This window comes from Macaca nemestrina, chromosome 1, assembly GCF_043159975.1.
Source record: "Macaca nemestrina isolate mMacNem1 chromosome 1, mMacNem.hap1, whole genome shotgun sequence".
Lineage (NCBI taxonomy): Eukaryota > Metazoa > Chordata > Mammalia > Primates > Cercopithecidae > Macaca > Macaca nemestrina.
The window spans coordinates 133447227-133471357 of NC_092125.1; the positions used below are offsets into that span (position 1 = coordinate 133447227).

A 24131-nucleotide genomic window follows, 5' to 3' on the forward strand; every position below is an offset into this window, starting at 1 on the left:
GAGAGATATAAGGAACTCTATTTTAAATATAATACTGTGACGGTCAGTTTTATCTGTCAACTTCTCCGGGCTGCAGTCCTCAGTTATTCAATCAGACACAGATCTAGGTGTTGCTATGAAGATATTTTGTAGAGATAATCAAAGACCATAATCAGGTGGCATCAAGAAAGGGAGATCATCCTAGGTAATCTGTGTGGGCCTGAGTCAATCAGTTAAGAGCAAAGCTGAGGCTTCCTTGAAGAAGAGGAAATTCCAGCTCCGGACAGCAGCTTCAGCCTGCACATAAGAGTTTCAGCCTACACTTCTTGACAGCCTAGCCTTTGGATTTCAGACTCGCCCAGCTAGCCCCCACAATCATGTAAGCCAATTCCTTGCAATCAACTTTTTAATATGTATCTCCTACTGGTTCTATTTCTCTAGTTGAACCCTTGCCGATCCAAGTAGTCAGGAGGGTCTCCTGGGTATCATACTTGAGTAGAAACAGAATGAGGAGGGTACAAATATCTGGTGTAGGGGCGAGGGTGGCAACGGTAGATTCTAGGAAGAAGAAGCATCTAGTGCAAAGACCCTGTCGTGGAAATGTGTTTGTCTTGATAGAGGAAGAGCAAGGAGGGCAGAAAGGTTGGAGAACAGAGTAAGGCAGAGCATGGTAGTGCTGAGTTTGGGAATGGGGCAGGAGCTGGATCATGCATAGGTCATGATAAGAACTTTGGATTATATTCAAGTGAGCTGGGAAGCTAGTAGAGGGTGTTGAGCAGAGCAATGACATGCTGTAAATTTAGAAGGGGCATGTAACCTATCATGCAAGAGAAGATCAGGGAGACCAATTAGAGGGCTATCACAGTTGTCTAGGGAGGAAATACTAGTGGCTTGGAATAGAGTGGCAGTGGTGAAAAAGGTTAGAAATAGACAGATTTAGGACATATTTTTGTTTTTGTTTTTGAGATGGGGTCTCTGTTGCGCAGGCTGGAGTACAGTGGCGCAAGCTCAGCTCGTTGCAACCTCCACCTCCTGGGCTTAAGCAATCCTCCCACTTCAGGCTCCAGAGTAGCTGGGACTACAGGTAGGTGCCACCATGTCTGGCAACTTTTTGATTTTTTTTTTTTTTTGTAGAGATGACGTTTCACCATATCGCCCAGGTTGGTCTCAAAGTCCTGGACTCAAGCAGTCCACTGGCCTTGGCCTCCCCAAATACTGGGATTACAGGCGTGAGCCACTGGACCTGGTCTGATTTAGGACAAATTTTAAAGGGAGAGAGAGAGCTAAAAAAATTTGCTAAAGGGTTGAATTTGGAGTGAGAATATAAAAGTGGAATAAAAAAAGAATGATTTCTAGGGTTTTAGCCTGAGAAACTAGAAGAAACTGGTGGTGGTATCTGTGGGGATGGGAAAATTATTGAGAGAGAGGGGTAGAACAGCTGTGAAAGGTGGAAAGCAAGAATTCAGTGTTGGACATATTAAATTTTAGATGTCATTAAAATATCCAAGTATAGGTATCTGTTTGGTACATATTTCTTGAGATATATTAAATACGTTTGTGTCATTGGCACTTAGGAAGTGAGCATGGGCCAGGCACGGTGGCTCACGCCTGTAATCCCAGCACTTTGGGATACTGAGCTGGGTGGATCACTTGAGCCTAGGAGTTGGAGACCAACCTGGGCAACATAGCCAAACTCTATCTCTATAAAAAATACAAACATTAGCTGGGCGTGGTGGTGCACACCTGTAGTCCCAGCTACTTGGGAGGCTGAGGTGGTGGGAGGATGACTTGAGCCAGGGAGGCAGAGGGTACAGTGAGCCAAGATTGCACCATTTCACTCCAACCTGAGTGACAGAGCCAACTCTGTCTCAAAAAAAAAAAAAAAAAAAAAAAAAGGAAGTGAGCATGGATGGAAAAGAGAATAGGTATGAAGAGTGTGCCTTAGGAGACACTAGTATTTACAGGTTGGGAAGAACAGGTAAATTCAGTAATGGAAACTGAGATTAAGTGTTCTGTAAGGCAGGCATAATACCTAGAGAGAATAGTGAGCAGAAGGTGCTTCCAGGAGGCAGGTGTGGTCAATTGTGTCAAATTCTATTAATATTATAATATATATAGTTAGTCCCAAACTATATTATGGACTAAGAGCTGACCAATAAGTAGGGCTTCCCAGAGTCCTCTGTGGACCACCTGCATCAGAATTACCCAGCTAGTGTCTTAAAATGAGATTTCTGGGCCCACTCCAGACCTACTGGATCAGATTCTCTTGGGGAGAAGCCCAGGAACCTGCACTTAAACAAGCACAGGATTAGGAGTACAAAAGGCTTGTTGGAGAACAAAACCGAAAACAAAAGCACCAGGTGGTTCTTGTGAACCTGGAAGCTGCTGCCTGAGAGTCTTTGTGCATGGACGCATATCAATCTTTTCTCCAGACTTTACTTACCCCAGAATCCCCAGAATCCCTGATGGGCTCCTTAAAAAGATTACTAGGTCCCACCCCAGAGTTCCTGAGTCAGGAAGACGGAGGTGAGCCTCAAAAACGACATGTCTAACAAGTTCCCTAGAAATATTGATGTTACTGGTTGGGGGACTACACTTTGACAACCATTGGGCCAAACCTTTTTAAATAGGCCCTTCAAAAGTAGAATAAAAATATAATTAAGAAACGTGGTCTCTATTGCAAGTCATAGACGTGTGTGGCATATCAGTCCATTTCTCTCATCTCTATTTTCAGTTTCTTCCCTGCAATTTTCTTTTCTTTTTCTTTTTCTTTTTTTTTTTTTTTTTTTTTTTGAGATGGAGTCTCGCTCTGTCGCCCAGGCTGGAGTGCAGTGGTGCGATCTCGGCTTACTGCAACTTCTGCCTCCCGGGTTCAAGCGATTCTCCTGCCTCAGCCTCCCAAGTAGTTGAGATTACAGGCGTTCACCATGCCCAGCTAATTTTTGTGTTTTTAGTAGAGACGGGGTTTCGCCATGTTGGCCAGGCTCGTCTCGAACACCTAACCTTAGGTGATCCTCCTGCCTTGGCCTCCCAAAGTGCTGGGATTACACTGTGCCCAGCCCCCACAAAATTTTGAATGAAAGCTTTTATGATGTTGGCCAATCATGAAACTGCTTTAGCTGAGGTTAATTTGACTCTATGACAAAATTTAGAGATATCATAAAACCTCTTAGACATTTTAATTTTAAGAGACTTTTCAAGATGTCTTAATTTTTAGGTGGGGGTGGCAGGGTTTTTTTTTTTGTTGTTGTTGTTTTTTTTTTTTTTTTTTTTTTTTAGCAGATGAAAGGCACTTAAGTAAAATAAAAATGAAAAAGTACTTTTGACATTGTGTACTTGGTGGTTCTGTCTCTGCCTGTAACAAATCTCATTTTTGTTACCATGAACTGAATGAAAAAAGTAAATTTGCCCCAATTCTATGTAATTAATTCCATCTGTTTGTTATTTCTGACTGGAAAACTTATTCCATACGTTGTTTGATATGAAGAACAAATAATTGGATTGTCTGATAAGTCTGCCAATAAACTATTCAGAAACATCATATGAAATAGTTCCCACTATATGAATTTTATGGTTTGTCTAAACACTAACATTTTCCCTTTCTGTAGTTGTATGAAAAAACAAATATTGTTAGCATAGTAGATAAATTGTTATAAAATACCAGAAAGAAAAAAGTGTCAGTATCTTTTAGCTGAGAACAACCAATACACTGATCAATGACTGCATCGGGATTTTATTTGCCTGTTAGTCCATAGAGTAGCCCAGAACACTAAATTTATTCATAAGAGAAGATATTGATTATTGGTCATTCCACATAAATGTAACTTTTGATCTGTGTGCCTATTATTTGCTTTTTGAATTTTACTAAAACTGGCTGGACACAGTGGCTCAGGCCTGTAATCCCAGCACTTTAGGGGGCTGAGGCAGGAGGACTGCTTGAGTATGGGAGTTCAAGACCAGCCTGGGTAAAATAGTGATAACCTGTCTCAATAAAAAATTTAAAAATTAGTTGGGGATGGTGGTGTGTGCCTGTGGTCCAGCTACTTGGGAGGCTGAGGTGGGAGGATTTCTTGAGCCTGGGAGGTGGAGGCTGCAGTGAGCTCTGATTGTGCCCCTGCATGCTAGCCTGGGTGACAGAGCAAAACCCTGTCTCAAAAAAAAAAAAAAAAAAGTATCTTCTAAAATTTCGTAAAATTACTTTTTTTTTTTTCCCCTCAGGTGAGGAGAAAACATCAAGAAAACAAAAAGAGAAATATCCAAATCATTCTTTCTATTCTTTTGTGGTTTGCAACCACTTTTGGGTTTTCCCCTGGCAGAAACCACAGAAATATTCCCTTAGAATAAAATAGCATATTTGTTTTTTTAAAAAAAGAAAGAAAAGAAAAGAAAAAGAAATGTGATCTGTAGTTTTGTGCAGGGGCAGTATCATAGTATCGTAGCCAATGAGGTTTATCAAAGGTGTGATTATTGCTAATTGAAAACTTTTCCCAATACCCCTCCATGAAAACTAAAAATGTAGTCGGCATCGGCAATTTTTGAATTTGACAGTCTATATGGAGACTGAACAAACAAACAAAAAAAGAAATGTGGCCTCTTCCTTGGCTAGAAACTTTAACATAACATGGTCTTGAGAAAAACATGTTCTATTTTTCTCAAGTTTTCTATCTCTGCATTTACCAACTTTTCATGCTGATCAGCGTTAAGAGAAATAGTGCTGGTTGTTGCTTTCCTTGACCTCAGTGGGGTAAAGTTATCAGTAATTCAATTCAAGAATTTATCCAATGCTCTGTTTTAGAGAATTATTGCCAGCATCTTAAAATACCTCATTATAGGGCAGAGAAGAGCAAACTTGGCCCTTCAGGGACAGCAAAAAAACAGTCTGTTAGCTGTTTAGACCTGGAGAAGGCAGCTGAAAGTGTTTGGTTACCAAACAGCTTTCCTAAGCACCTAGATAACTGGTATGATCAGTACTCAGCCCTGTTGTTGGCTGATGACAGGGAAGAGACTGGAGTGAGAGTGTCAGGTGACTGATGAAAGAAGGAGAAACAAAACCAGGCTAGGATTGGAATATGAAAAAAAAACCAACTCTGATTTTTAGTATGCTAGAAGCCAAACTAGATTTAGGCTGAATGCAGTGGCTCACACCTGTAATCCTAGCACTTTGGGAGGCTGAGGCAGGTGGATTGCTTGAGCCCAGGAGTTCAGGACCAGTCTGGGCAACATAGCAAGACCTCGTCTCTACAAATAATAATAATAATAAATTAGCTGGGCATGGTGCTGCGTGCCTAAGTCCCAGCTACTTGGGTGGCTGAGGTGGGAGGATGGCTTAAGCCTAGGAGGTCGAGGCTGCAAGTGAGCTGTGATTGCACCACTGCACTCCAGCCTGGAAACAGAGTGAGACCCTGTCTTAAAAAAAAAAAAAAGCCAAACTAGATTTGCCAAGAAATAGAAAAATCAGATCATTAGATCTTGATTTTTTACCAAGGTAAAACAAGGCAAAGTAAACTAGCAAGTCTGAATTCTTAGTCTCCTAAGGAAGCATTTCGTCCCTACCTTACACAAGTCATATGTGCGGATGTGGCCAGGTGCAGTGTCACAGTCTTATGCTGCTTTTGTTACTTTTATTAGGGACATGCCATTCATGTCATTTGTATGACTGGCTTGTCTAATTCCCACACTATCACTTGCTTTTATTTCTACTTCTTTTTATCCCTCAAGTGCTTTTTTCAAGACAGGATCTTGCTCTGTCAACCAGGCTGGAGTACAGTGGCGATCGTAGCTCACTGCAACCTCAAACTTTTGGGCTCAAGTGATCCCTCTACCGTGTTAGGACTACAGGTATGCACCACCATGCTGGCTAATTTGCTTTTTTTTTTTTTTGTAGAGACAGGGTCAGGGGTCTTGCTATGTTGTTCAGGCTGGTCTCAAACCTCTGGCCTCAAGCAGTTCCCTTCTTTGGTCTCCCAAAGTGCTGAGATTACAGGCATGAGCCACAGGACCCTGCCTCAAGTGCTGCTTATTATGCTCCCAAACTTGGGAACTGGAGGGGTGGTTGTGGAAAATGTGAGGTTCATACAAGTCAAGTGCTATTCTTCTATCTCTTTTTAAAAATCATACATGTATTGTTTTGGTAAAGGATATTCTTTTGTTTTATCATTCATTCATGCAACCAGCATTTAAATGCCTACTATGTGCTAGACACTGCTATCAATACAAAAGCAAATAAAGGCAATATAAAAATGTTCTACATTTAAAAAAATAATGGGGCTAGTCATGGAGGCTCACATCTGTAGTATGAGCACTACTGTTGTCTTGGGAGGCCAAGATGGGAGAATCACTTGAGTCAGGAGTTTGAGACCAGCCTGGGCAACATTAATGAGACCCTGTCTCTATTATTTTTTTTAATTAAAAAATATAAAGAATAATGGGAGGAGACATGTAAAACAATAAGTGCAGGAAAAAGTCATAGATGACAGGATGGAGAGTGCACAGGGTGTAGTGGGAAACAAGGGAGGAATGGCTGATCCTACTGGAAGTTTCATGGAAGACTTTATAGAGAAGATGATTTTTGAATTGGACCCTGACTCATGGGTTGAGCAGCATTCAATGTGGGGGTTAGGAGGGTGTCATTGAAGGAAGGGGAGCAGTGTGAACAAAGATACCAACGCATGATAGAGCTTGCACATTTGGGGAATTGAAAGCAGTTTAGTTTGATTGGTGCTTGGGTTCCCCAAGGATAGATAGAAGAGGTAGATGGAACAACTATGTCATCATAGCAAGAAAATAGATGCAAAAGTTGGTCTGAAACTGCAGTAGGGACATCTTTTTCTTACAAACTAGATGTAGATATAAATACCTTGCAGGGGTGGAGGTAGATAGTTGAAGGAGTGGACTCCTGCCTAACATTAATCTCATCTAATTTGCTGAGAGAAGGTGGAGCATGTGTGTGTGTTGAGGTAGTTAGGTAGATGGACTAAGCTATGGGGTTCATAAAATCTTCTTGGCTGGGTGCGGTGACTCAATGCCTGTAATCCCAGTTCTTTGGGAGGCTGAGACAGGAGAATTACTTGAGGCCAGGAGTTCAAGACCAGCCTGGGCAACATAGCAAGACCCTAGCTCTAAAAAAATAAAAATAAATCAGCTGGGCATGGTAATGAGGCAGAATATGGAATTAGGGCAACTAAGGGTTAAGGCATAAGCAAAGGAACAGCAGGTGCAGACAGTTCTAGGCAAAATTAGGCAGCATACAGGCCACATCAGCACTCCTGTGATAACGAGACAGAAGTTTCCACTTCAGCTTCTAATTGACTGCAGGCCAAGTCTCCACTTCAGCCTCTGGTTGGTCTCAGGCCAGTCCTTCATGGGGTGTAACCAATGGGAGGCTTCTAAAGAGCACCTAGGGGTGTTACGAAATTCTTTTAGCTTTACAAAAACCCTGGGGACCATTGCAATCGGGGGTGGGGGGGAGGTTCTTGAGCTGCTTGCTTGAGCCTGCTCCCGCTCTGTGAATTGTACTGTTGCTTCTTCGATAAATCTGTGCCATTGTTACTCCATTGTTTTGTTATTTTGTTCATCTTCATTGCTTCTTTTGTTGCTGTGTGCACTTTATTCAATTCTTTGTTCAACATGCCAAGAACCTGGACAACTCACAGGCAAGACCTTCCATCTGGTAACAGTGGCACATGCCTGTAGTCCCAGCTACTCAGGAGGTTGAAGTGGGAGGATCCCTTGAGCTCAGGAGTTTGAGGCTGCAGTGAGCTATGATCATGCTACACACTCCAGCCTGGGTGACAGAGTGAGACCCTGTCTCTTAAAGCAAAACAAAACTTCTCCATACTTTCCTCCACTGGGCCATGTTTTTCCATGTTTTGCCAATGAGTTTGATGACCTCCAACCTCAGAATATTTTTATTTTATGACCTTTTGGAGGATGACAAAGGAATTGACAAAAGGGAAAGAGAAGTTCATTTGTAGTGCCAAAAGTGCAAGGGAGATGGAATAAATGAGGAATGAATAGTTGAAGAGACATGGAAAGCATGAACCCGAAAGCCTGGCTAACTAGGTTTTTTTTTTTTTTTAATGTGAAAAGTGGTAGAACAAAATCCTATAGCATCTCAAAGGCAGAAGTTAGGAAGTAAAGGGCAGGAGGTGGGTGCAAATGATCCACACATATTTTGGTTATACAAGGAGGTGCTAAGTGTAAAATTGCAGGTTAAGGACACAAGAATATAGTTGGCTTTGCTGCTGCAGTGGCAAGTGAGCACTTTGATGCATTGAATCTATGTGACAATAGGCATGTAATCCTCTGAATGCCCTGTGATGTCTGGAAGGGTTGCAGCTGTCATTGTTAAGAAAACAATCTTAATACTAGCCAGTGTTGAGGCACACTCGTGTAGCCCAGAGAATGGTGGAAAACATTATTTATTTCCTCTCAGGTTGCCTCCCAGTCCATGCAGAGCTAGCATCAAATGGGCATTTTGGAGTTCTCAGTCGTTTCTAGTCTGTCTTCCTCATTTTTTCCTACCTCTCTCTACTGCCTACTTCAGTGTCATCTTCATGCATGCACCCTGGATACTGAATCCATCCTGGTGATGCTCTGTAAGATCAAGTTTGGGAACACTGTCTATGACACTGAGTCCTTCAAATTCTCCTAGACATGGGCTGAGAGTTTTTAGATTATTCCAATAGTTTCAATATTTATAGGCTCTTACTGAATTTTTTTTTTTTTGCCTTTTTTTGGAGAAAGATTTCTATCAGGAAAAAAGAATTAAAGGAAAAGAAGGAGTGAGTGATCAGAAAACCCTGTACAACCATACCAATTCCCGGAAAGAGCTTACTACATGTGAGTGACTATTTTAACTGTTGATTTGGGCTCTTTCATTGACAGAGAAGGATGGATGAGAGTCTGAATTCCAGGCGAAGGGGATGGCATTAGGAGAGGCATTGGCTTAAAAAATAGCACAATGGATTATAAGCAGTTGAGTGTTACTGGAGCATAAAATGTGAGGCAGGGACTGTGGAAAGATGAGATTGGAGACCCAGTTCTTGGAAGGCTTTGCCATTTTAACAAGGTTTTAATGCATAATGTTCATTAGGCCCCTGGGACCTATTAAAGATTTTAAGCTGATGAGTGGGTATAGTCTTATTTCAATTTCTGGGTAAGTAGATCTGACAGCTGGACAGAGGATGGATTTGAAGGGGAAAAAATTGAGAAGCAGGAAAACTAATTAGGACACTGTTATAATTCTTTAGGCAAATAATGATGAAAACCTAACTAGGAGAGGAAAGATTAGAGAAATATTTAGGAGAATAGGTGTGAAGATATTTTAGCTAATGGGGCTGTCTCCATCAGTTTAGGCTGCTGTAATAATACCATAGGCTAAATGGCTTAAATAAGAAACATTTATTGGTCACAGTCCTGGAGTCTGGGAAGTCCAAGATCAAGGTGCTGCCAGATTCAGTGTCTAATGAGGGAGTGCTTCCTGGCTTGTGGACAGCCACCTTCTCATATCATCACATGGCCAGGATAGAACAGCTCTCGTCTCTTTCTCTTCTTGTAAGGGCACTAATCCCATCTTGGGGGCTCTACCCTCGAGACCTTATCTAAACCTAATTACCTCCCAAAGCCTCTACCTCATAATACCATCCCACTGGGAGTTAGGTTTTCAACATATGAATTTTGGCAGATCACAAATATATAGTCCGTAATGGGCAGCCTCGAAGGAGGAATCAAAGAGAACCTAAGGTTCCTGACCTTGGTGGTGCTGAGTATTAGGGGAGATGAAGAAATTGGGATGCAGGAAATGGTGCAGAAGTAGTTCTTGGAGAGTAGGTAGGGGTAGGGAGACAATGGACAGACACAGCAGACCTCACAGAGAAACAGCTGCTCCTGTAAGTTCCTCAAGGGCTCTCAAGGTTTTCGGGAGAATCCATAAACTACTGAAATTATTTTCTCCATTGACCCTAGCCAACTTGTTCAATGGCAGACTGTCCAGAGTGGTCTTTTAGCTAATTGCTGGTGAAAGAGCTTACACCAAAAATGGAGAAAAGGGTGCACTATTCCCAGACTGCCTACAGTTTTATTTGCTTTCCCATTTTTCTTATAAGTCCTGTTTTTTGCCTTTGTCCCTTGACAGTCTAATGTCTATCTTCCTCATGTAAGAAATAAAAAGCATGCAAAATAATTAAAGGTCTCTGAGTTATTCTTTGACAATATATCATTACGTGAAAAAAAATGAAGAGTAACATGCAGAGAATGATGCTACTGATGTTACAAAACCAAAGCTGTATGTTTTTGCAAGTACATAAAACACAAATGCTTAGGAGGTAGCACACTGATAACAATAATTGTTTTTTTGGGAAATAATTTGGGATTGGGTGGTAAATTACTTTTAAAATTTACTCTGTTTCAATTTTTTACAATAAAAATGTCTAGATATAGTACCCATCGAATTAAAAAATAATTTAAAGGCCGGGCTTGGTGGCTCACACCTGTAATCCCAGCACTTTAGGAGGCTGAGTGGTTGGATCACTTGAGCCCATAAGTTTGAGACCAGCCTGGCCAACATGGCAAAAGCCCATCTCTACTAAAAATATAGAAATTAGCTGGGTGTGGTGGCACACGTCTGTAATCCCAGCTACTTAGGAGACTGAGACAGGAGGATGGCTTGAGTCTGGGAAACGGAGGTTGCAGTGAACTGCGATCACACCACTGCACTCCAGCCTGGGTGACAGAGTGAGACCCTGTCTTAAAAAAAAAAAAAAAAAAAAAAAAAAAGAAGGGAGAAGACAAAAAAAATTGCACTGAACATTTTAGGAGAATCTGGGAATTTTGTGGAATGGGTAGTGTTCATTTTATCTTCAAAACATTATTTTCTAATTTAAAAATTTTTAAATTTATTGTTCATTCCATTTTATCTTATTAGGAGGTTTTGACTGGTCCATGGCCAGCCCACTGTTGCATAAAAAGTCACTGAAGACTTCTGTGTGCCATCCCAGAATGCATCTGGACCCTCGCTTCTATCCTGTTCCATTATTGCTTACTCCAGCTGTTCTTGGTTCTCAGGGTTCCTTATTTTGGCCACTTATTTCCATGCATGTCTTCCCAATGGTTGCTTTGATTAATGACCAAATTTAGATTTGCTCTTTTTGTTTTGATATTGTTGCCTTGTCAGGATACCATGTTTGGTATCTGCTGTCAGTTTTCATGGAAATTTTAAAGACTTTTACTCCTACATTCAACTTTGGGACACTATAGGGTAAGACAAACTTCTGCTTCCTCTGGTGTGCTGAAGGGTAGGACTCATGTTCCCTGTGATTCACTCATATTCTAGGATTATTTCCCATTCCCAAAATGCATGATGCTGTTTATACCTCTGTGAAGTAACTGGTGTTTCTTGTCTCATTTTTCCTGTCTAGGATGCCCTTGTCCTGCTAGTCTGCTAGGAGACACCCATCTTGTGTTTTCTTCTCTGTGCAGACTCATGCAAGCATCTGGGAATTGCTTTCTCAGCTTCCATACGTTCTTATACAATCTTCCACAGCAAGTGGCACACCATTTACACTGATGATTTAATTAGATTTCTGTCTGTCCTGCTAAACTAGGAGCTCCTGAAAGGTGGACCTTGTCTTATTTATCTTTATGCTTTATATTTGTTAAAGTTTAAATCCTACAACTTTGAAAGTTTACCCAGTGGAGAAAAAGGATTCTTGAAAAAAATGGTTAGATAAGCGATCAGCTTTCATGATAAACGTTACCCTGACTATATAATATTTTGTGCATAGTAAACTGACTTTTGGCTGGGCACAGTGGCTCATGCCTGTAATCCCAGCACTTTGGGAGGCAGAGGCGGGTGGTCACCTGAGGTCAGGAGTTTGAGACCAGCCTGGCCAACATGGCGAACCCTGTCTCTACTAAAAATAACAAAAATTAGCTGGGCATGGTAGCAGGTGCCTGTAATCCCAGTGACTCGAGAGGCTGAGGCAGGAGAATTGTTTGAACCCAGAAGGCGGATGTTGCAGTGAGCTGAGATCACGCCATTGCATTCCAGCCTGTGCAACAAGAGCAAAACTCTAACTCAAAAATAAATAAGTAAATAAAAATAAAAATAAAAAATAAATAAAAGAAAACAAAATAGAAAAAAAATAAAATAAACTGACTTTTTACTCAATCATTAAATCTATTCTCAATCTGCTTGTGAGAGTACAGTTTCTTTCAGTATTGAGACTACTTTACTTTTGTATATATTAACGGTTGTCACTTAACAGATTGGCACTTGAGCCATGCTGTAAATAAATGACATTTAAATAAGTCACGTAGCTCAAGAGCTGCTAAAGCAAAAATTCTATAGTAAATGGTACCTTTTTATTGTTAAAATTTGGTAAATAAAAAAATTAGGTTATTACTGAATAGATCTAAGAGCTATTTTACTCTTTTCCTTGACTTTTATTTCTTATTTGCTTTATAGATTAAATAAGAGAAATGATAGAAATTTGAATGTAGTATGACCCTAACTGATGGGAAATAGTAAAAGCCACTGATCATTATCACAACTTTTGATTTTATGTTATGTCTATAGGTAATTGACAGAGATTTTATTATTTGGCAGAGTTGAGTCAACCTTTTAATATTTTTACTTTGACCAGTGTTACCATCTCTGTGGCACATAATCACAAAGCATTAATATTGTCTCGTACTTAATTAAAATGCCACAAAAGAAAATTACATAATTAAAGAGGATAAAACATGTCTGCCATCCTTTCATTATAGTCAATAAATCTGGCTTTAAAATGAACTGACATTCAAACAGAATTTGAAGAGAGGTAAAAAATAAAAGAAGGAGCTTTCTATGTTTCTGCCACTTAAATTAAGGTAAGGCCTTCTATTTAGCATCTATTTTTCCAGTTTCTAAAAAGGGAAGTTGAAAGTAATGACAGAGTGACTGCCCCAGTGATTGCTTAGAGTGGCTGAATTTTCATCCATTGTTATTGACTGTTTGGTGGATTGAGAAGAGTTCTGACACCATGTCTAGGGTCAGTAATAAAGAGTATTGCAAGTAATCAATGATGGCTGCTCGAGTGTGGGAATGGCAACTCATGTAATGTGTATTTTCTCACTTTGATATAAGACATTAAAGATTGTGTTTAAGACATTAAAGATTGTGTTATGAGCAAGTCTTTGAGGTCACTCCAGTGCTAGTGTGATGAAATATTCTGTCATGAGATAATCACAACAACCCCACTTATGTATCATCTTTTTTATACAAGTGAATGAAGTAAAATTAGGGGGTTAAGAAACTTGCCTGAAGTCAACCAGCTATTATTGAGCAGAGCTGGGATTTCAGCCTGAGTTAATTTGATTTCAGAAAGCATGAAGTCATTTTTTACATGGCAGAACTAGTATTAGTTTAAATTGCCAGAAAATTCCATAGATAAATTGTGACTTTTTTGCTAAACCTTGAAGAATGTTTGGTATTAAATAGGTGGAAAGAAAGGAGATTCTCAACAGTGTCTGGATAGTTGAAAAAAAGAAAAGAAAGGAGATAAGGGAACAGCATGAGCAAAGGGGAAAAGATGAAAATGAGTGTTTAATAGACTGAGTTAGCTGTACCAGCTGGAAATGCAGTAAGAATGCTCAAAGTGTGACTGTGGAGTGCTTTGAATGCCAGACAGAGTACAGATATCACTGTACAAACCATGATAAATCACAGTACATTATTGATAAAAGCAATCTTTTAGGAAGATTAAACTGAGGTTGGGCCATTGTGGACACGGTTGATGGGAGTGATGAGAGATGAAGTTAGATTAGTTAGAAAGTTACCGCTATAGTCTAAAGATTTAGAGCATAGATAATTATAGTGCATATCTTTTCTCGAACAATTTTTATCTGCAGGCATTGAACTAAGCACTTTACATTTATTATCTCAATTAATCCTCACAGCAGCATTATGAGGAGAGTAACATGATATTCATTTTACTCTGACGAAACAGATTCAGAGACCCCCAGGTCACAAAGTTAGGGATGGAGTTTATCTTCAAATCCTGGGTCATCTGATTCCACAGCACCACATCGCCCTGCTTAAAATCAATAAGTGGGGAAAACACTTGCGTGTGAGTATTGAGAAAGAAGAAATGGATTGATAATTGACTTGATGAGATATTAAAAGCAGTTTGTTTCAAGATTTTGGGCTGTCATCCAGTTTATTTCATAAATCAGGACATATCTACTCACAGATACAATTAGAAAAAGTTTATTTACCCTTATCATATATAACACACTCTGACATTTTCTTTTCTATTTTACTAAAATGTTTTTGGTGGTGATTCACTAAAGATTTTTTAAAATTGTGGTAAAATCCACGTAACATAACATTTACCATCCTAACCATTTTTTAAGTGTATAATTCAGTGATACTCAGCACATTCATGATATTGTGTATTCATCACCACCATCCATTTCCAGAACACTTTTCATCTTGTAAAACTGAAACTATCCGTTAAACAACAATTCCCTATTTCTCTGTCCCCCCAGCCTCAGGAAACCACTGTTCTACTTTATGATTTCGACTCCTTTAACAACATTATGTAAGTGGAGTCATACAGTATTTGTCTTTCTGTGACTATCTTTAAGGCTCATTCATGTAGTATATGTCAGAATTTCTTTTTTAAGGCTAATGTTTCATTGTATATATTTACTATATTTTACTTATTTTTCTATTAGACGCTTGGGTTGCCTTCATGTTTTAGCTATTGTGAATAATGCTGCTATGAACATGGGTGTACAAATCTTTCTTTGAGACTGTGCTTTCAATTCTTTTGGGTATACTCATTAAAGATTTTACAATCCACTGATAAATGGGCTGTGGCTCCTGGCCGAAAAACTCAGAGCTATAAGCTATGAAAAGGATAAAAAATGGAAAATTATTTCTAGTTTTAGTTTGAGTGTTGAAAAGAATGGGTACCACTGATTGATAAACAAGGAGAAATTAGAAAGAGAAGTTACTAGTTTCCTGAGGCTGCTGTAACAAATTGGTATAAACTTGGTGGCTAATACAACAGAAACTAAATTCTCACACTTCTGGAGGCCAGAAGTTCACAGACAGTATCACTGGGCCACAGTTAACGTGTCAGTGAAAACATACTCCTCCAGAGACTCTAGGGCAGAATTTTCAGAATTTTTTCTTGCCTCTTCCAGTTTTTTTTTTTTTTTTTTTTTTTTTTTGAGACAGAATCTTGCTCTTGTTACCCAGGCTGGAGTGCAATGGCGCGATCTAGGCTCACTGCAACCTCCGCCTCCAGGCTTCAAGTGATTCTCCTGCCTCCGCTTCCGGAGTAGCTGGGATTACAGGCACCCACCACCAGACCAGGCTAATTTTGTATTTTTAGTAGAGGTAGGGTTTTTCCATGTTGGTCAGGTTGGTCTCAAACTCCCAACCTAAGGTGATCCACCCTCCTGGGCCTCCCAAAGTGCTGGGATTACAGGCATGAGGCACCGCACCTGGCCGCCTATTCTTAATGATGATTATCATAAACTGCAACCATGTGTAATCTCCCTCTGCCTTTCTTTCTTAAGGGCACTTGTGATTGCATTTAGGGCCCACCTGGATAATCCAGAATAATTTTTTAATCTCAAGGTCCTAATTTAAGAATATCTGCAAAGTCCTTTTTTGCTATTAGGTAACATTCATAGGTTCCAGAGATTTAGATGTGGATATCTTTCTGGGGGCCATCATTCAATCTACCGCACATGTTGAGAGAAGAGAAAATATAGTGAATTCAGTTTTTGAATGGAGAGATGTTCAACTGCCTTGAAAGCCATTAGGAAAACAGTACTTGCATTTACTAATATATAAAAGGTAAGTGTTGTAATTATATATTGGGTGTTTATTAATATCAACATGATAGTTGAAGCTGTGAGAGTATGTGTGCTTATGCAAGTACAAAATGAACTCACCTTCATAAAACATACACTCTTGGATATTGGACAAAGAGTATGCTCAGGTCAGATATCTGGAAAGCAAAGAGAACTGTGTATTTATCAGGTTATTTATCTATTAGGTAATTATCAGTCTCTCAATCATCTATTCATATATTACCCACCTAGGAAATCACACTATATTAGTGTAGATGTGGAACCACTTTATACAAGTAGGGCCTAGCAGGATCTGCCATATAGTAGGTGCTTGACAAAATATATATTGAATGTAGTGCCTCTCAATCTTTCTCAATCTTTTTTCTTTTTTTTTTTTTTTTAAGACAGAATCTTGCTGTGTCACCCAGGTTGGAGTGCAGTGGTGCAGTCTCCTGGGCTCAAGTGATTCCTCTGCCTCAGCCCCTTGGAACAGCTGGGACTACAGGTACGGGTCACCACACCCGCCCAGAAAGTCTGACTTATTTTCTGTCTCTTCTTGTCCATGGGAAACCTGCATTCAGAATTTGGATGGGAACTTAGAGAATACACAGTTCTGGTTGTAACTCCTCATCTTTACTGTTCTGGTAACAAAAATAGAGACGATAAGTGATTTCTCCAGAATGATCTAATGCTCTTTTCACTACATACCTCTGCCTTTTTAGACTTATTTTAAGTCAAGCTTCTTTTGAAGTTTTGTGTCAACTTGAAGAAGCTGCACTATTCTTCACTAGGAAGAGATAGTGTTCTAGTTATTTTCTATCTTGGCATTTATTTTCTTCGAAAGCAAAATGCTTTGTTCCATTAGGACCCAGAGTCATCTATCTAATCAAAGCCTTACAGAGTGGAATGAGGCATTATTCTTGCTTCTGGTCACAACTTTGGAAATGTGTTGTTGCCCTTTTATTTTTTTTATTACCACTATGGGGAAGAAGAGGGCTTTTGGGATTTCATAGCTAGGATTAGGGATGCTTATATATTCTGTAATGCAAAGGACAGTAATGCAAAGGACAGTCTCTTAGAACAAAGACATCTCTCTCTCTCTCTCTCTCTCTCTCTCTTTGAGTTAAAGTCTCCCTCTGTCACCCAGGCTGGAGTGCGTGGCTCAATCTCTGCTCATTGCAACCTCCACCTCCTGGGTTCAAGCGATTCTCCTGCCTCAGCCTTCCAAGTAGCTGGGATTACAGGCAACCCCCACCATGCCCGGCTAATTTTTGTATTTTTAGTAGAGACGGGATTTCACCACATTGGCCAGGCTTGTCTTGAACTCTTGACCTCAAGTGACCTGCTTGCCTCCGCCTCCCAAAGTGCTGGGATTACAGGCATGAACCACCATACCAGGCCAGAAATATCTCACTTGAAAATAATAAATGGAAGGCCACATCCTATCCCACCAAAGAGCTATCTTCTATGTATTTGCATTGGAGTAGACTTTTATGACTTCAGATAATCTCCAACTGACTTTATAATTTTTTAAAAAATGGTGAAAATTGTGAAAGTTGCAGATACCAGGGTGAAATCACTTTTGTCATACTCAGACAAAATAGGACCAGAAAGCCTGCCCCCCAAAAAGGAGGTTCATGCTTACATGTCTGAGATAAGAACTGTTTCCAAGAACTTTCTAAAAACACTTTCTGTCCTTCATACATCTCCTGCTTTGATAGTTTATCGTTAGGCATTCTTTAGGCCTGCAGGAATTCAGATAAGATGATCTTGGAAGAACACTTGCCCAGTAATGTCATCTCTACCAAAGAAATGACAATAACTCTGCCTCTGGAAACAATGAACTGTTTCTAAGCAGTTTATGTAAATCGTTTTTGCTAATAATAGCTTCCCTTACCCTTCCCAAGCCAAAGGCACTGATGGCTTGCCATTTCATACATTCCAGAATATAATCCTTATTTCTATTTTTGAGTAAACCCAACACAGTTAGAGACAATTTTCTCTAGTGTCTTTTTTTTTTTAGGTGGACAAAATATTTTGAAGAGTTTAGTTCTATCCAGATTATTCAAAACTGGGTTTCAGTAATAAGGTTAGCTCTTTCTGGAAGACACAGACAGCTGTAGCTAGGGGTGAGGATGAAGGGGCGGATATTCTTCAGATCTGTTATTATAGGGAGGTCACATTACTTTGAGTAAGGATTGGGTAGTGTTTAGAGAAGCATAATGTAAGGTGACCTTGAACTGGTGGGTAAGAAAAATATGAAGATGAATGTTACTACCACTAATTGAATGTTGAGAATGGCTTTATGTTGTCAGAAAGTAAAACATGGATTTACTGACCAGAGTTTGGTCAGAAGTCCATGGATAATTTTGGAACAATGTATTATTTATAGCACTGCAAAGAAGGGACATTTCATTTAAAAAGCCACCATGAAAACTTTTTTGCTATTGACTTCTATTTATCAAATAGTTATTTTTGTGCCAAGCACTGTGCTTTACAGAAATTATTTCATTTGGCCCTCTGTTATTTGGTAAATGCAACCTGATAGCAGTAACTTAAGCGTACCCTGAGAATGACCCCGTATCGCAGACTCACCTGAATGTGTATTCAGAGTTCCGAGCTAGGGAATCTGAGAGTGGCAAACCTGCAGATTTGTTCCCTGTCTATGAGGAACATCTGTGCCCCATGTCCATCCTGTGGAACACAGGCCGTCCAGGGGATTGAGGCCCCAAGTTTTGGGCTGAATGAAGATTGGCAGGTGGAAGTTGTTAGGGGAAGGTGCTAAGTGAAAATGCCATATAAACTGCATGCTTTTTGCAATTGGTTGAGGTTCTTCTGTCCAGCCTGTAGCCGCTGTCCTGTCCATCCTGCTGCCACTGGTCCATGGAGTTATCCTTTCCAGCTTACTGCCACTGAATTCTCCCCTGTGTGTAAGCCCCCAGTAAAACCCCATATCTCATTTTCTGGCTCTGGGTCTCTTTGTCACCCTCTTGAACCTGCTGCCATCCCCACTGGAATCGATAGAGGTTTGGCACAGTGTCTGTCTGTGGAATCTGGACATTCATTTATGCAGTAATAAGTAATAAGTAGGTAAATAAAGATTTTTTTGAGCATAGGAATTACAAGATGTGAGTTATACTTGAGAAAGATTAGCTCTCCCAGGCAGGGCACAGTGGTTCATGCCTGTAATCCCAGCACTGTGGGAGGCTGATGTGGGCAGATCACCTGATGTCAGGAGTTTGAGACCAGCCTGGCCAACACGGTGAAACCCAGTCTGTACTAAAAATACAAAAATTATTGGATGTGGTGGTGCGCACCTGTAATCCCAGCTACTCAGGAGGATGAGGCAGGAGAATTGCTTGAGCCAAGGAAGTGGAGGTTGCAGTGAGCTGAGATTGTGCCATTGCACTCTAGCCTGGGTGACAGGGTGAGACTCTGTCTCAAAAAAAAAAAAAAAAAAAAGAAAGATTAGTTATCCCATATTATGTGGGATAGCTAATTAGGTTTATGAGAAACTGGAAGCACTTAGTAGATAATGACGATAGTTCAGTTGAGACTACAGTCCAGGACAGAAAACAGAATAGTGGCAGTGGAGATGGAGAAGAGGGGGTGAATTTGGCTGTTTGGGTGAGATGAACATAATTAAAGGCCAAGTGAGAATGAGTTTATTTTAGATGGTGGGTTTTGGATGTATTGAGTTGAGGCTGTGTCTAATCAACTGGAGATGTTCTCTTTGAATGTAAACTTGTTTGAAATGCTGAGTATAATAGGGAAGGGAAGTTCCTAAGTTTAGTCCATCAGACCTCATTCAGACTTGGCAGTGGCGCTCAGTGGAGACAGTGGTTCTGACTTAGGATCCTGTCTACCACTTCTCTGTCTAATTTTCAGCAATTTACTTAGCCACGCAGGTCCTTAACATTCTCAGCTGTAGGATGTTCATAATAGATAGGATACTATATGTGCTTTGGTTAAAATGGGTGTTCAATAAATGATAATTATTGTTCTTGCTATACTTTATTTGCCTTCTTCATTCTCATTTTCTCATGAATATACAGTGGAGTTTTCCAGTGGCTACCTGAGGTGTTACATTATGTCACAAAAGATTGAATGCAGAGGCAGATATGAGAATCCTACTGTCTTCTATTAAGCCACACATTAAAGAGATTTGTAACAGTTTAAACAATGATACTTTTTCTTTTCTTTTTTTAGACTAGTCAAGTGCTATACATTTTCATTAAATTTTTTATTGTTGAAAAACAATCATATAAGCAACAGAAAAGATACTGTGTTAACATGTAACTATTATTGTCACTTAAAAACAAATTTATGAATATTTAACTTTTTCTGTTAATTTTTAATACAAAAAATATTCATAGATATCACCCACACAAAGAAACATCTCTGATGTACATAATAATCTTTGAAAGTTGTGAAGGAACCCTGAAATAAGAAAAGTTTGAGAACTGCTGATATAGAGGCGTGAGAGTGGTAACCAGTAGGGTAGCTTTAACTTCCTAGGATCTAAGCTCCACTAAACTGATTTTAATAAAATTGGTCTCCTTTGTGACAACTGACGAGTTGATGAAGAGTCTGGTAGAGGTGATCTGGAAGGGAATGATAAGGTGGAATTATAGCTGGGGACATGGAGAGAAATGGTAGGCTTAGAAAGGGTGGTGTTTTATTTATTTATCTATTGATTGATTGAGATGGAGTCTTGCTCTATTGGCCAGGCTGGAGTGCAGTGGTGTGATCTCTGCTCACTGCAACCTCTGCCACCTGGGTTCAAGCAATTCTCCTGCCTCAGCCTCCTGAGTAGCGGGGATTACAGGTATGTGCCACCACATCCAGCGAATTTTTGTATTTTTAGTACAGACAGGTTTTCATCATCTTGGCCAGGCTGGTCTTGACCTCCTAGTCTTGTGATCCACCCCACTCGGCCTCCCAAAGTGTTGGGATTACAGGTGTGAGCCACTGAGCTTGGTTGTTTTAGACAGAGGTAGCCTCTCTCTCCATTCAGTTCTTCCCACTATGTCGTACCACAAGAGTGCTTTAGGATGTAGGATTCTGACAATACAGTCGAAGAGTTCTTGTTTTATAGACATATCATACTTTTGGCATGCAATGGGGACAGTTCCTGGAAAGGGTCTGTTATCTGCAGAAGGCTATTTCACCACTTGAGGCTTTGAAGAACTGAAGATCAGCTGACTTAGTTTAAAACTATTCATGTTCCCAGCAGCTTTAGGATAGCAAACCAACTCTGGGTCATCTTTATTTAAAGCCTCTCTTTAAAATCCTGTAGAGAGGGGCTTTTGTTAATTGTGACTAGTTCTTTAAGAGAAAGAGTAATGTGATGGTGTTGCTTTCTCTGTTCTCTCTTTAAAAATGGTTTCAAGAATTTACTGGTGTTGATTGATAACCAGCACTCACAGGTCAAGGCATGGGTCATAATCTATTTTCCAGTCTGCATGTGTTGAAAGTGCCTTTGCAAAAAGTTTATAACTGAGGAAATTATGACAATAAATGAGATCAGACCTAACTGACTCCATCTTGCTTCTAATCTTTTAAGCTGTCCTTATTCATTTCTGGGCATAGGCCAAACTAATTTTGGGATGGAATCCAGTTCATGTTTTGACTCTGAAACAAAATTGGTAATAGCCCTTTCCTGAATGGACCCCCTTCTTGCCTGGGGACCAGTCTGCTTTTGCAGGACCAACAAATTAGCTACAACATTAGAAATTGTGGTTTAGGGGTCATGCAGCCTCTAGCTCCAAGAGTCTAAACCTCCCCTAATTGCTCCTGGGGATAACATCACTATTGGAAAACCTAAGATCAGTGCTTGAGATATTTTGCAGACCCTGGACTCGGTGGATCAGCTGATACCACCCAGACCGGTAATCGGGCTCACCCATTCTGCCATCCCACCCAGGAACAGAAGACAGCAAGAAAACCTGACTTCGACCCCCCGTGATTCCATCTCCAACCTGACCAATCAGCACTCCCACTTCCCAAGCCCCTACCCGCTAAATTATCTTTAAAAATTCTGATCTCCCAATCCTGAGGAGACTATGTTGAGTAATAATAAAACTCTGGGCTGGGCGCCATGGCTCATGTCTGTAATCTCAGCGCTTTGGGAGGCTGAGGCAGGTGGATCACTTAAGGTCAGGAGTTCAAAACTAGCCTGGTCAACATGGTGAAACCCCGTCTCTGCTAAAATACAAAAATTAGCTGGGCGTGGTGACGGGCGACTGTAGTCCCAGCTACTCGGGAGGCTGAGGTAGGAGAATCGTTTGAACCCGGGAGGGGGAGGCTGCAGTGAACTGAGATCACGCCACCGCACTCCAGCCTGGGCGACAGACGGAGACTCCATCTCAAACAAAACAAACAAACAAACAAAACAAAAGATTCCGGTCTCCTGCACAGCCAGCTCCGCGTGAATTACTCTTTCTCCATTACAATTCCCCTATCTTGATAAATCAACTCTGTCTAGACAGCGGGCAAGGTGAACCCACTGGGCAATTACAATGTCACTCAAGGTCTGAAATGGAATGTTTAATATTTTCAATTACATTGGCCGGGCGCGGTGGCTCAAGCCTGTAATCCCAGCACTTTGGGAGGCCGAGATGGGCGGATCACGAGGTCAGGAGATCGAGACCATCCTGGCTAACACGGTGAAACCCCGTCTCTACTAAGAAATACAAAAACTAGCCGGGCGAGGTGGCGGGCGCCTGTAGTCCCAGCTACTCGGGAGGCTGAGGCCGGAGAATGGCGTGAACCCGGGAGGCGGAGCTTGCAGTGAGCTGAGATCCGGCCACTGCACTCCAGCCTGGGCTACAGAGCGAGACTCCGTCTCAAAAAAAAAAAAAAAAAAAAAAAAAAAAAAAAAAAAAATTTTCAATTACATTAAAGAGAAGAAACAAAGTAAAAAACAGAAAAACAAAAAACAAAATAAAAAAAGATTTAAAAAAATTCAATTCCATTGTCTTTTCCTAGCCCTAAAATTTTTCTTTTGCAAAAGAGTCTTGTGAAACAGATTAAAGGCTTAAAAAGAAAGAAAACAAAACTCCTAAATTTCAGGGTTTGCAAAATAAAAGATTTATTTTGCATTATATCATTCACACTTCAGAAAGGTTTCAGTTCTATGCAATCTGATCTTTCCCCACTTTTTAAAAGTTAATTTGCTTTTGCTTAGCACTATTATAGGACAGGTATAGTTTTGCAATGAAAGACAAAAATCATAATTTTGTGGCTAAATAAGTACTGGTTGGCAAATAGTGTCCCTTTGTGTAAAACAGTATTCTAAATTCTCAGAAATGGAGTCCTAAAACTAGCACTGGTCTTGCAAATCAAGTTCTGTAGCTTAGTTTGGGAAAGGTTCCCTTTTGGCTTACGGCTTAACTGGCTCCACCCAGCTGCTGAAATGTGATACAAGTTGTAACAAAACCGGAAGTTGGTTAGGCTGCCTTCGCTTCTCAAGGTGAGTGTCACGTCTTTTTCCTTAAATTCAGAGCTCTTTGCAAAGCGTTAAAAATCAAATCCAGCTTAGCTACAGACTGGAGAGCCAGCGCCTGTGCTGACCAGGGCAGTCGGCCAGGCAGAACGGGTGCTCTATTCCCAAACTATGTTCTGGAGCTTGAATTGAGCTAATGAGTGTTCACTAACGAGTTAGGTTATTATGTCCCGTGACTTTGACTAACAAGCTTTAATTCCAAGAAATGGGTGTTTATAAGTAGAGAAGTGTTTGGGATCCTGAAAATCATCGACTTTATTCTTGTAGGAGTTTTGTGTTTTTAATTTTAAATTTAAAACTATGGGAACTCTGTTTCATATTTAAAGCTAATGGCATGGTTACCTATATCAGGGATACTTAGAGCCTTATTTGGTTTTTAAAGTGTCTTTTTACCTAGAACTTTTAGTCCCCTTACCCCCCAACTCCCTAACCCTGGAGCGTCGTTAAAATTTCAGAAAGACTCCAGGGTGGCAAGGAGTTATGGCTGCACTTAAACGTTTGTGTGTGCTTGTCTTGCTGCCCTAAAGGGGAAAGGGGATTTTTCAAATTGTAAATGTGTTATTAGGAATATTTCTTAATATAGCTAAACTTTTCAGTTCAGATATTTTCATTTGCTTCTGCATTTTAATTTTATTTATTTGTTTGTTTATTTTTGAGACGGAGTCTCGCTCTGTCGCCCAGGCTGGAGTGCAGTGGCGCGATCTCGGCTCACTGCAAGCTCCGCCTCCCGGGTTCACGCCATTCTTCTGCCTCAGTTTCCCGAGTAGCTGGGATTACAGGCGCCCGCCACCACGCC

At 40.4% G+C, this 24131-nt stretch overlaps 1 protein-coding gene and 1 non-coding gene across 7 annotated transcripts in view; both read left to right on the forward strand.

The window, feature by feature from the left end:
* LOC105485457 (ferric chelate reductase 1) overlaps window positions 1-24131 on the forward strand; it is a 138695-nt gene that overhangs the window by 54716 nt on the left and 59848 nt on the right. Inside the window, exons 2-3 of one of the 6 annotated variants that reach the window (XM_071073876.1) lie at window positions 15654-15832; window positions 16233-16333. The gene's annotated coding sequence lies outside the window, so the exon portion shown is untranslated. Of the gene's footprint in view, window positions 1-15393; window positions 15833-16232; window positions 16334-23247; window positions 23303-24131 lie in introns of those variants that run through there. The other 5 variants (XR_011610339.1, XM_071073951.1, XM_071073922.1 and 2 more) reach the window with 5 other exon arrangements.
* On the forward strand, window positions 4385-4530 carry LOC112427364 (U4 spliceosomal RNA). The gene has a single exon (XR_003018890.1). It is a non-coding gene; the product is annotated as a U4 spliceosomal RNA (small nuclear RNA).